Raw genomic sequence first — 13,395 nt, forward strand, 5'->3', positions numbered from 1 at the left:
ACATCTTTTTAAACTATTATCACTCTTATGTTTTTCATGTAATATACACATTTCTTTTGTACAAACAAAATTTAACACTAATGTCTTATGATTGGCTAGTCTTCCAAGGTCAACTCGTCTGGAATGTCTTGCTTACGTGATGTCGATTTTTATATCTATATATTATATTGGACTTACTAATCATCACCGTTTATTCTCCTAAAGAATAGTCAACTATTCAAAAGCGTGCGAGTTTTTGGTCTTTTTTTAATTCACTGCGCTATTTGTGTGTGATAATTCTTATATAAGAATTGAAATTCTCAGAACTATGAATAGAGTTTCGAAAATGTTGATCCCAGGATCTCAAGGGGAAATAGAAACTCTGATGCCAAACTCGAACTCAACAACCCTGCAAATGTACTTCTAGATCCCCCATCATACCTGGGTGACCCTCTAACGTGTTTTGGCTCCCTTTGGTACACTCAATAAATAATAATAGGGCTAAGCCATATAGATAAAGACACCCCAGGTCATCCCAAATCTGTCTATAAAGTTTGGTCCTGCTAGTTAGAAAACTGCGGGAAAAGTAGATAGCCAAACAAACACATAACATGAATTAATATAGGGATTATTATCATAATAGATAAAACTCAAGTTGTATTGGATCGGCTATACAATCCATCATTTTAAATTCAATGATACAACCATTGTTTTAACTTTAACACGTGGCTGAGGTGCTATTATGTTTTTACTGAAAACCCTTACTACTGAGCCGGTAAAGAAATATTTGTTAAAATTACTATCAGTTTTATTGTGGTGTAACTTCACAAACTACCAATCAAAAGAAAGAAAAGTTGTTTAATGGAAGTGAGGGCTGAACCCGCCTATTCACCAAAAGAAGTGAAAAGAAAAAAAATTCACGAAAATACCTTAATTCATATAAAACACATTACCTATATATATCAAAATGCTTATATGTTCTTTTATGCTTCTCTTCATTCCTCTCTAGTGATTAGGTGCCCACCCACCCTCATGACTCAGCAATAAGTCTGAAGGCTTAAATCATTAAAACGGTATTGATATCTGTAATGAACACAGCACAAATAACCAATTGTATAGCTATGTGCTTGATAACAAACAGTGATTAGGTACAGTGGTGACAAAGATAAAAATGTGTAATTTTCATGAAACTCCATAATTCAATTAAAACATGCTACTTTTATACAAAATTACTTACAAATTGTTTCTTTTCAGTGCAAAAAATGCTGTTTTTTTCGTTAATTTTTGGTAATTAATCAGGCCTCAAACAATCGTACTTTTATGATTAGTTTCACAGACTTATAACAAAGTTCCAAATAACAATCCTTAAGCTAATGTTTGTATTTTAGAAGCTTGGGATACCCTGAACTGAACAAAGATTTCGTGGTACTTCGGTACAAAACTATACTATATTTTGGTTTTCACCTTAGTTAATATGTAAATTTTATAAAAATAATTCTGTATTATTTCTTGCAGTTCACTTTATATGCAGAGTTATTCAAGCAAACAATTGAACTTTTCTTTCTCTAGTATACATGATACGTGAATTTACCAGTTGGTCAATTAGTTGTGTTTTCTTAAAGAAAAGATGGCTTATAATGTTTTCAGATATATGTTTATATTTTCTGTTGTAAATCAAGTAATTACCAGGAGCTGCCATACCCCTGTTCTTGGATTGCAATGGATGAAGGTCATGTGTGGAAAGCAGATTCATGTGCACCCCTGTCTTTGTTTATGTTATGTTATGGTTTTTATATTAAAGCCAAGTTAGCCTCCTATAAGAGAAATTTTAACTTAATGACATGAAATTGAAGATCGTTTGATTGAGTTAACATTTGCTAAACATAAAACATTAGCTCATGTATGACATCAATGTTTATTTTGTTGTAACGTTGGCTTGTTTAACTTAATGTTGACATTTCTTTTCCAGTTCATAATTAGATATTTAATGTAGCTTACAGGTGGAGTACACTGAACTAATAAGATAATTTTTATTAAATGTCTCTTCATTCTTCTCTTATCAGTTTAATATACCCACCACAAGCACTTGCCCTTGTGTAGTGTATTGCGAGTTTGATTGAAAATTCCTGCACTTGAACATAGCACTAAGCAGAACAGGAGGAAAAATATGTTTTCATGACCAAATGAGTGAGTGAATGGACAGACTTTTTCACACTCCAATACAGGGTGTAAGAGCTGAAGAATATTGAAGCATGGTGTCTCCAGGTAAGATGGTGAGATCTGGGAAAGTCCTCTCCTTGATCCGTAAAGAGAGAGGTGACCAGCCACTAAGCTAACAATAAGAAATGAGAGGCCACTGGTGGATGACATAGTAAAAAATATTTGTAGCATGATTATGTGTGCACTTGGTGGAAAGAAAGCATATAATTCTACTGATATTTAAAAGGCATCTAAAGAGGACTTGGACCATTTCTTGAAGCATTTCAGGCAAAGTCATTGTCTGGAATCAATGGTTCAGGAACATGTGATACAATGTCTGATTCTGAATTTGAAAAAAATCCATCTCTTAATGTTGTAGAGTATTTTATGGAGGCACAGCTTAGGGGCTTGGACATAGTTATAGCCAAATCGCACCAATGGTTTGACCTAGTGGAAACCGAGCTGTCCACCATTCTGAGCTTAAGGCTCCTAGGAGGGGAATCTCTGATAACTTGAGTAACTTTGCAGAAGATCTATACCATTTGACGTTGAAAAGCTTACCTGCAATGGTATAGGTAAGTTGCTAGGAAGTCTTCATCACCAAGTTTGTTGATAAACACCTGAGTGAGACCATTAAGCATCACCTAGGAGTACAATATATTCCTATTTTGATGCAGATTGTATTAGCGGTAATAAGGTTTGAGGTGTTTATGTTAGAGAAGCTGCAGGAGAGAAGAAAATGATAGCACTAGCAGTTGTTGATTCTCTGATTGCAATTCACCCTGTTGAAGTTCGTGCCTCCCACTGAACTTAGGTTCTGTTGAAAACAGAGCTGCAGCCAACACCTCAAGGTATCGTGGCACAGACGAGCTGGTATCCAACAAGTAAGCAGGGGTCTTCAGGCCCTTCCCCGATGTTTGTGCCGTAGAATATGTAGTCAATGTCTCAGCTTGGATGCTGCTTCAGGAGAGAGGCTTTGATCATATGTTATGGCTATGAGTTGAAGAGGAATTTCTGAACAAATTCTTTTATTTTGCTGCACAGCAAAATATATGGATCCATCTACCCCAACTGACTGCCCAGCAAGTGCAAAAGAACCAGAAATGAGATGTTGCTGTTGTTGCTGAAGTTTCAGAAAACTCATGTGAATGGTCAGTCGATGACACTTTCAAACACACTTCTCAGGGCATCCAACACTCCTCAGCAGTGATGGCAGAGACAAACAACACATCAAAACAATTTTCATTTCTATTTATAGTAAAACTGCGCCTTGGTCAGGACTTTTTTTCTTTTTTGCATTTGAGCAGTGCGTTAAAGTGCCACAAGTGTCATACTGTGAGCAGTACCTCAAAGAACACCGCCAATCAATCAGTTCATCACTTGCTCAGTTGTCATGTGAGGTTGAGGTCATTGACATTACGGGGTGTTATCGCTTCACCTGTATTATGACCTTAGTTCCATATTTCTCAGTATACAGCCAGTGTGATATGTGAAAATCTGTAGCGCTAGCTAGTTACACGTAATGCTTGTGAATGTATGTTTTGAATAATTGTTTTTGAAGAATTTACCGCATACCGTACTGGTCAAACGCCAGTTATCATGTGTGTTTGTTCTTCCTTCATAATCAAAGAGGTAAATGTGACCATACTTTGGGTTTGCTGCTGAAATCTTCGAAACCTTATCTTTGTTTGTATTTTACAGTATAGTCAATGACTGATCAATGGTAAGTGGTGTTCCATTCACTTCGTAGACAATCACACCATTCATTTTATTTCAGTTTGCTGAGAATAAGCGGTATGGCAACTAGGTAAAACTACCACCAACTAATAATATTTCCAACTAGCTAATGAATACACAAATTCTAAGGTTAAAAAATAACAATTTCCTGACATATTTATAATTTAAGTCTCGTCTCTATTCTACACAGTGTTTCACAGAAATATGCTTCCCGTAGAAAAAAAAACCACACCATATAAAAAACGCGTTCTTTTTAGATTTGTTATTCTGTATATCTTGTGGTAATTCTCGTTAAACCTCTATGAATTTTGTGTAAATCTTATATTAATCTATCAGAAGCGAGTGAAACTCTGCATCACAATCTGTATGAAGCCGCTCTCTCAAGTCCCAACATTGTATTAAATATTACTATAAACTCTTGAGATTCAGTCACACTGAAACAGTCATTGGTTCCAGTAAGAGCAGTTGACCAATGGCCAACGGTCAAGAGTCCACTTACACTGTTGTCCAATTTGCCGACAAGAGTAACTAATCTTCGCTAATTAACATGCAGACTGTTATTCTGGGAAGAGAAACAGACAACATGTGCAGTATTTTGCTTGACCCAGTTAGCATCTAAATAAAGTGAAAGTTGAACATTCTCGAATGTGCCAAACGAGAGAATAGCTAATGTTTTCAAAAGTTTACTATTAATTTAGAAAGGAGAGCCAATACGGTACTACACTGTTAGTTAACAAATGTTGGTACAACAAGTTTTCTTTTTCTGGTATTGTAAGACAGATTAAATAAAACTCCAATATAAAAAAAGCAACTGCTAAAGTTAAATTGCTCAAGTTAAATTACTTTAATGAGATAGCTGTTATAACACAGTGTATTACATATATTTTAATGAGACAGCTGTTATAACACAGTGTATTACATATATTTTAATGAGACAGCTGTTATAACACAGTGTATTACATATATTTTAATGAGACAGCTGTTATAACACAGTGTATTACATATATTTTATTGAGACAGCTGTTAAAACACAGTGTATTAAGACAGCTGTTATAACACAGTGTATTAACACATTGTATTGAGACAGCTGTTATAACACAGTGTATTAAGACAGTTGTTATAACACAGTGTATTAAGACAGCTGTTATAACGCAGTGTATTAAGACAGCTGTTATAACACAGTGTATTAAGACAGTTGTTATAACACAGTGTATTGAGACAGCTGTTATAACACAGTGTATTAAGACAGCTGTTATAACACAGTGTATTAAGACAGCTGTTATTATACAGTGTATTAAGATAGCTGTTATAACACAGTGTATTAAGACAGCTGTTATAACACAGTGTATTAAGACAGCTGTTATAACACAGTGTATTATATATATCAGTTTTTATCGCACATATTCTCTTCATTTATCCATTACTTGAGTGAGGCAAATATTATAGCTAATAATTTACATACTTTTATCTGTCCTGAAAGGATTTTATCATGCATAATGTATCGTGTTTATAAATATTGAATGAGACAGTTAGTGAATTGTGTTTTAAGTATCAATTTAGCACACATTTAATGTGCTGATTATAGTTTTCACTTCTATACTCAAAAGTGCAAGAAAACTTTTTTTGCATTTCCCAATGTTCTGTATGAAAAACACTTGTTGCTAATTCATTGCTATAAATAATATGTTGTATAATATCTATTCACTCTGAAAAGGACGCTAATTTACATGTTTAAATAATATACAATAATTTTCATGTTGAGCTTTATTAGTTCATTTGTTTCACTAAAGTTTAAAGATCTACACTTAAATAAGTTTTAACCATCACTATTCTTACCTTTCTGCAGGTATTTTCACAAACCTTAGTCTAGAGTTTGTTTCTTACTGACTGAAACTTTATGCATATGTAATATTTTTACCATTTCTAAAAACGAACGTGTGGTACGGATACGTTGCTCTTTCATCCTATTGATGGGGCATCCCAGATGATGGCAAGTTGTGAAAGCTTGATCCTTGTGTTCCCCTAAGGATAAAACAAGCTTTTGTTTTTATAAAACTTCACTTTATGTATACTATAACATTTAAACTTATTAGTTCACCAAAGCACAAATACATTTCTCACAAAAGAACATAGTTTATAATTTAAAAGAGTTGACAATCATAATGTTGAAAGGACCTTTAATTAAAAATCATGGGATTATTCTTTAATGTTTCGTTAATCCAACATTGCATATATTATGTACTTATAGCTAGGTAAATCACAGAATTTCATGGAGTATATTTACCTAGGTTTTGGTGTAAAATATCCAACCGATTTTGCTGAAGTCTTGTGAAACAAAAATATGAATAATAATAATAATAATGTATGCATTCGCAATTTTAGTGAAATATGAAAATCAGTAACATAAATCACCGCTCACAAGAGTAGAGAAATCTACTATGGTAACCGTCTACTGTTAGAAAAGTCACTGAAACAGTCGCAGAAAACCACGTAGAGATAAAGTACAACAGTGAATTCGAGGAACAATGAAGAACAGCGAACTCGAGAAATGATGAATCCTCAATGTGGTAGATTCCAATTAATGGACTATAAGTTGAACAAATTATTTTCCAATTAGTGTGCATTAGTAAAACACCGGATTTTTTCAATGGCGGAAAGTGAAAGACTTAGAGAAATCCGTCAGGGCGAAAAAACGAAGGAGCTTGAATTAATTTTGTTTTGTTTGTTTGTTTGAAGTTAAGCACAAAGCTACACAATGGGCTATCTGTGCTCTGCCCACCACGGGTATCGAAACCCGGTTTCTAGCATTGTAAGTCCGCAGATATAATTTTGAAACTACCCTATGACATACTCAATACTGCATTCATTACTATTGTCCAGGTTTCATTAAAATATTCGTATTCGCTTTTTTGTAGAGGCTTGTAAAACTATAATAAATAATAAAATAAAGCTAGATACACTGTTATAAATACATACATACATTGTTTATTCATTTATGACTAGTATAAAATGGAGCATTTCCAACTAGTATAACCATGCTTAAATGACTTCTATATTTCTGTGATTCTTGAATGGCTTTGAATAGCTTATGCTGGTAGCAAAGAAGAAAATAGACAATTTTAAAGGGTAGAAATCTCAACTTTCAAGAATCGATTTAAAAATAGCTCTACAAACTTCGAAGGAGTTTGTTTAGTAGCTTTCATAGGTTTTGGCACTGCATACCTAGTCGTTTTTGCAGTAGACTTTGGTGCTTGAATGGCTTCGAAGATAAACTTGGCCAACAGCAATGATAAAAACTGAAAATCTCTCCTTCTCTTTCAAGAATTAACATAAAAAAATAGTCCTATGACCTGCACAGGAGTTTTCTAGTAGGTTTCACCAGGTTTAAATATACTATTTATAGCTGTTTTTTCTCTGGGCTTGTGAAAGAATAATGATATGAAAAACAAATAGATGAATTTTGTCTAACAATCGAAAAATCAACATTTTTACTATTATCAATATCTCACCAGCCTTAGCCAATGAGATACAAAGTCTTGGGTGTTGTTTCAAGAACAAGTCTGCTTTTAAAATGGTTTTTGCCCGTATATTCTATCAGAATTTTTGCGAAATTCCCTATTATGAACGCCTATTGTAATTTGTAATAAAATCGGTGCATTATGCATGATAACATCTTTTCAGGACAGGTAATTGTAAAAGTTAGTAAAGTAAATTATTGTCTCTTATTTTTTGCTTCGTTGAAATAATGGATAAATTAAACTAACTATTTAAAAATGCATGAAATATATTAATTCAAATTAATGAGTAACTGTTTAAGTTGTTTTATAGCTTGTAAATGTATAAAATTGTGAAAATTAAATAGGTCTTATTGAGTATTGTATTTGTTAAAGGGATTTGTGTTATATTCATTCAAAGAAATTTTCGGTATGCATGTAACAAAAAAATTCTTATTGGTAAAGACTATTGCTTATTTTCACTTTGCTTTAGATATGACACTATCTCATAAAACTCTAAATGCATAGACCACAGTTCAATTGCCACAAACATTATCAGTGATTAGTCAAGGCTTTCTAAGTCTTTTTTTTTTTTATTGGTCACCATGCATTAGAAACAGTTAGGTCTTAGGTCCTGACAGTTTGTTTGTTTTGAATTTCGCGCAAAGATACACGAGGGCTATCTGCGCTAGCCGTCCCTAATTTAACAGTGTAAGACTAGAAGTAAGGCAGCTAGTCATCACCATCCACCGCCAACTCTTGGGCTACTCTTTTACCAACGAATAATGGGATTGACCGTCACATTATAACGCCCCCACGGCTGAAATGGCGAGCATGTTTGGTGGAACGGGGATTCGACCCGCGATCCTCAGATTGCGAGTCGAGTGCCCTAACCACCTGGCCATGCCCGGACAGGTCCTGACAGATGATGCTCTGCACAACATGAAAGGAAATTATTTTTAATTGCAGGTTTGTTGGATATTGCAAGAGAACTTGCCCATAAAATAAACAGGGTTCCTTCTAGCCAACTACCAGGTAAAAGCAGGGGGATTGATTGCAAGCTATGACTTCCCATCAACCTGGGCATACACTGTAGCTTGCTTGTGTGTAAAGATGTGGTTGTCAGTTATGACCATCTGAAATGGGCATGACTTGGTATGTATGCAGGAAGATACATGAATGTGAAGTTACTGTAAGAATTTTATTTAACCTGATAATTTAATAGGAACTCCAAGTAAAGCTACCTCTCTAGCTAATAGTGTTAAGATAGAAGTAACGGGAAAATATGGCTCTGTCTAAATATTGATGGTGTCTTGCAGATTGTTGTTTTTTATCATTAATATTCTAGGAATAGACCTTCTGCAGAAGTCATCAACCAATATGAATTTTGAAACTTTGTGGTAAATCCGCTAAATGCTGACCCATGAAACAGTGTATAGAACAAATAAATAAGGGGAAGGATTTACAGTTACTCCCAAGTACAGAAATGGTTTATTGATATTTTACTATGTCAGTCCATTGTGTTGCCACCATATACAATTGTGGTGGAAGCAATGTACAAAACATTGTTTCTTATCCATAAATGTGATGAGACTATTATTATTGTTTTGAGTGCCAGCTTTTTGTTTGCATTGGTTTACATTTATGGATGGACAGCTATTTATCTTTCATCTGGAATGTTGATCTGCCAAGTGAATGAGATAGAAATGTCTGGGGAAAGCTTATTAACCAGTAGTATTGCTTGAATTGCACCACATCCAAAAACAGTCATACAGGTATTAAAGAATTTGATGTTGCCGATCAAATATTATGTATACAATCTGAATGTAGAAGAACAATAGGAATTACTGGTGGGATTTCCAATACGTTTGTAGATGACTGAATGGGTAGAATAAGTCACTCATACTCAAGGAGACACAGATGGTACTCGTCCAATAAAACAACCATTGTACAGGTTTCCCTGGAATACCAGGATTGTTACCAGTGCCAATGTAAAGGTGTTGAACGATGGAGAAACACAACTTTAATGCATGTGCTTGGTTTTCTGCAGTAATAATTGTGAAGAAAGATTATGCCAAGATTCTGAGTAAACTTTAGGTAGATGAAAGTGACTGCTTCGATACCTTTTTCCTGTCATAAACATATGACTGTTTGGAAATGCATAAATATTCCTAATTGTTAAACCAGTAGGATATATCACCTACTTGTAACTGAAACTGAATGGTAAAAGCAGATCTTTCAGTGCTTGAGACAGCTTGAATGGATTTTTATGATATAATGTATGTGTAATGAGAGTCTTGTAGATGTTACACTGAAAGAGCTGTGATACGGGATGTCTTATGTACATGGATATCATTTCGGAGTTTGGCTGTGTGCTTCAATCTGCTTCTGAAAAGCTGAGAATAATGGTGTTTCTGTAAATGAAGAACAACAGTTTTACCAGACTTTGTTTTGAACTATTGACAATTGCACTGAATCTGATATACATTTTAGATGGACCAATCATTTCAGTCACTGAAAAGCGCTTTAGTTTAGGTTGCGGTATTAGCCTATTTTAGGCAAGACTGTCTATTCATTCTGGATTTTTGATACTCATTGTGCACTCAGAGCAGTATTGTCACAGGTACAGGAATATTTGGAATATGAAACTTATATGTTAGTTATATGTTGATGATTCGTGGATGCAGGTACCGCTTGCAATTGTGGTATTTGTTAATACTACTTGTATGATTGAAAGTTCACTAGTTGTATGGAGCTTGCACCATTTAACTTACTCAGGAACCTCAGAAACCCAGATGTATGATTACATATTGGATTAAAACGTTGCAGGAGGACACTTTATTATATAATATCATCTAAGGCAGTAGGAATGGTAATGTAGGTAGGTGAATTATCTCACCAGGTAATGAAGGCTTATTCACTTCAGACATTATGACAACCATTATCAATTACTTCTCTAAATGGGTTAAAACTTATCCTCTGACACAGCCTATTTCTGATTAACAGTTGATAACATAAGTTGAAGTATGTGGAGAGATCCACGCACAAAGAGCAGACTTCAACAGTCAATTATTTGCATAGTTGTGTCAAGTGTTATATATATATGAAGAAAATGTGCACTTTTTCATAAAATCCTGAGTTTTATAGTTTGGCTAAATAGATCATGCAGACTCAAGTATCTGTTTACCTAGTTTGTGAATAACGACAGAACTGGCTGGATGAACACTTGCCATAAGTCATGATAGCATACACGGCAATAGAACACATCTGTAAACTTGTTGATACTTGGAAGTGAAGCACATCCTCAGGAGATGTGATGCATGATCCATCTCTCGGATGGATAAAGCTACGTTATGTTGAAAGAGATATTATAAGTCAGAGAAGGAGTGAAAGTTTGAGTCTGGAGATTGGGCTTAGCTTTGAACATTTTTCAGTGTAGAGGCAGCTCAGATATGGTTCGACTACTATGTATCTTATACCTTGCTATTTCATTCCACCAAAATAAGAGCAACAGTGCGTACATGTCGTGCGAATGTGTTCTGAACCCATTACCAAGCCATAGGTCACCGATGATCCCCTCATTAACTGGATTGACTGGAATTAGAGAAAGAAAGAGAGAATTAATTAGCCGGAAGATAGTAAGAGCACTATATCTAACTATCTTGATTTGACTCATGGCATGGAAGTTCATGCAACTATTTCTTTGGCAGTACAAGAAAAATTAAATGATGTGCCAATGAAAAACAGATCAATTGTTTGGGTGATCTAATGCAGTACTGATATTGATTTCTGAATTGAAGTTGTCAGATCTGAACAGGTGGTGACTGTGAAATCTGAAAACCGAAAGGTTTCATTTTCTAAGCTAACGAGATAATTTTTGATTAATATATTCAAAGAAAAATTTGTGTTACCCACTCCATTATTATAGCTGAGGTTATTACATGTGCTTCTCAGAAATGAACAGTTGGTGTGGCTTGCAATGACTTAAAGGAATTCTATTACATTTAAAACAGTCTGAACATTCTGGTGGAATTTCATGTTAAATATTGATAAGCGTATAAATGTTCACATAGTAAACTACTATAGGATTCTTGTGTGTGTATGCACACAATGTCACAACTTTTAGTCTGAAGGACAGATGACCCATCTACAATGTGTAGACTGAGGAAATGAATTTGAACAGTACCAGAAATGATATGGACTTTGATATAATGTAGGAAAAAATCCTTGTACCATTGGATTAGATCGAAGTATTTTTTCATCATGTTGACTAGAGCGAGTTTTCCGCAACATGTAATACTAGTACAGTAGCAGAGAATTTTTGAATATATTTATACAATATTTTGATTATTACAGCATATTTGCTGCAATTTACACATATAAATTACCAATATTTGTTTATTTAAGGAAATGTAAAATATGTATAGATTTTGGTTATTATGAATAGTTAAAACACTTTACCTTACTTAAGAGCATTGCATCATTCTGTAGTCTTTCCTAAGGCAAGTGTCAAAATAGATCATGCAAACATGGGAAATGACACCTCTGAATATGAGATGAGCATTAAGCACAAGGTGGAGCCAAAAATTTTTGATTCAATGCTGGTAATTGTACTGAACATATAGTTATGTGCCATTTAATATTCCAAGTTTAAATTTAACATTCAGTAAAGAAATATAATATTATTTGAATTCCTCATTCTGTACATTCTGCAATTTAGAACTGTAAAAAAACGTTGGTTAGAAATATGCAATAATTTTGTAGAATTGCACATCTTACAAAGAACTCCATGCTAGGAAAAGCCTTGTTTCAGGTACATTAAATTCTGCAAGTTTCACAAGAACAAGCATTTTTGATGTAACTAACATCAGGACTTGTTTTCTTACAACAGTCAACGAGCTTTAAAATGTGTTAGATCAACTTTGGCTCAGCGGCAAGTCTGAAGGTATATAGCACTAAAAGCCGAGCTTTGGTATCCATGGTTGGCACAGCACAGGTAGATCATTGTGGAGCTTTGTGCTTAACAACAAACAAACAAACATGAACATTAAATTCGAATTAGGTCTAGACCTATCCTAGAATATAGATTGAGCAAGTGTAGTGAATCATAACGACAAGTTAACTGGGATAGTTTACGATACGAAATATTTATATCCTACATAATACATCAGAATAAAATGAAAATAAAGGAGGAATAGATAAAAAGAAAAGAAAAAGGAGAACTAAAGTATTAATTTACCACATGGTTCGATATAGATTTAATTACACAGTTACCACCTGCTGACTTAGAGGTATAAGTCCAAATGTGTCATGTGCTTATGTTAGGTACTTTACAGAGTTACCAACTGGGTATGTTTAGTACAACTCATCATGATTTAATATCAAGTAAAGAGTTAGTTTTTGTTACATACAATGTTACCATATGTTCAACTATAGGTTAAGTACAGTATTACTATGTGTTACTTTCAGAGCTAGTGTTTAGTTTTACTTACAATTATATTTACTTTGAGTTGAATTGTACTGTTATAAGCTATGTTTTTAACGTTGTAATTTAGTTGTTTGCCAGAGAAAGCTGCTAATCTTGATAATGACCCTAGATTTAGAAAGTTTACGAAAGTAGTCCTAGAATACATAGAATGCTTGTGGTGAAGTAATAATCTAGAATTTTGATGAAATTTGGAAAAACGGCAGTACATTATAAATCCGAGTAATGAATGTGTGAATTCAGTTGAATATTCAGTGACTTTATGAGTTCAGTGTTAGAAAATTTGTCTACTGAGATTTATTACAACTATTCAGTTACTCGAATGATTAATCATCTAATTCTATAACGGTGTCAGTAAGTTTATTTGTGAGTTAGGCATCCTTATCATTCATCAAGGAAATGTCTGTTAAACTTTTATAGTGTATTAGGCCTACAGTAATTACAGTAGTATATTGTTACGTACAGCGGAAGTCACGCGACTCTGGAAGGCATGCGCGCTGG

The sequence above is a fragment of the Limulus polyphemus genome, unplaced genomic scaffold, assembly GCF_000517525.1.
Source record: "Limulus polyphemus unplaced genomic scaffold, Limulus_polyphemus-2.1.2 Scaffold2887, whole genome shotgun sequence".
Taxonomy (NCBI): Eukaryota; Metazoa; Arthropoda; class Merostomata; order Xiphosura; family Limulidae; genus Limulus; species Limulus polyphemus.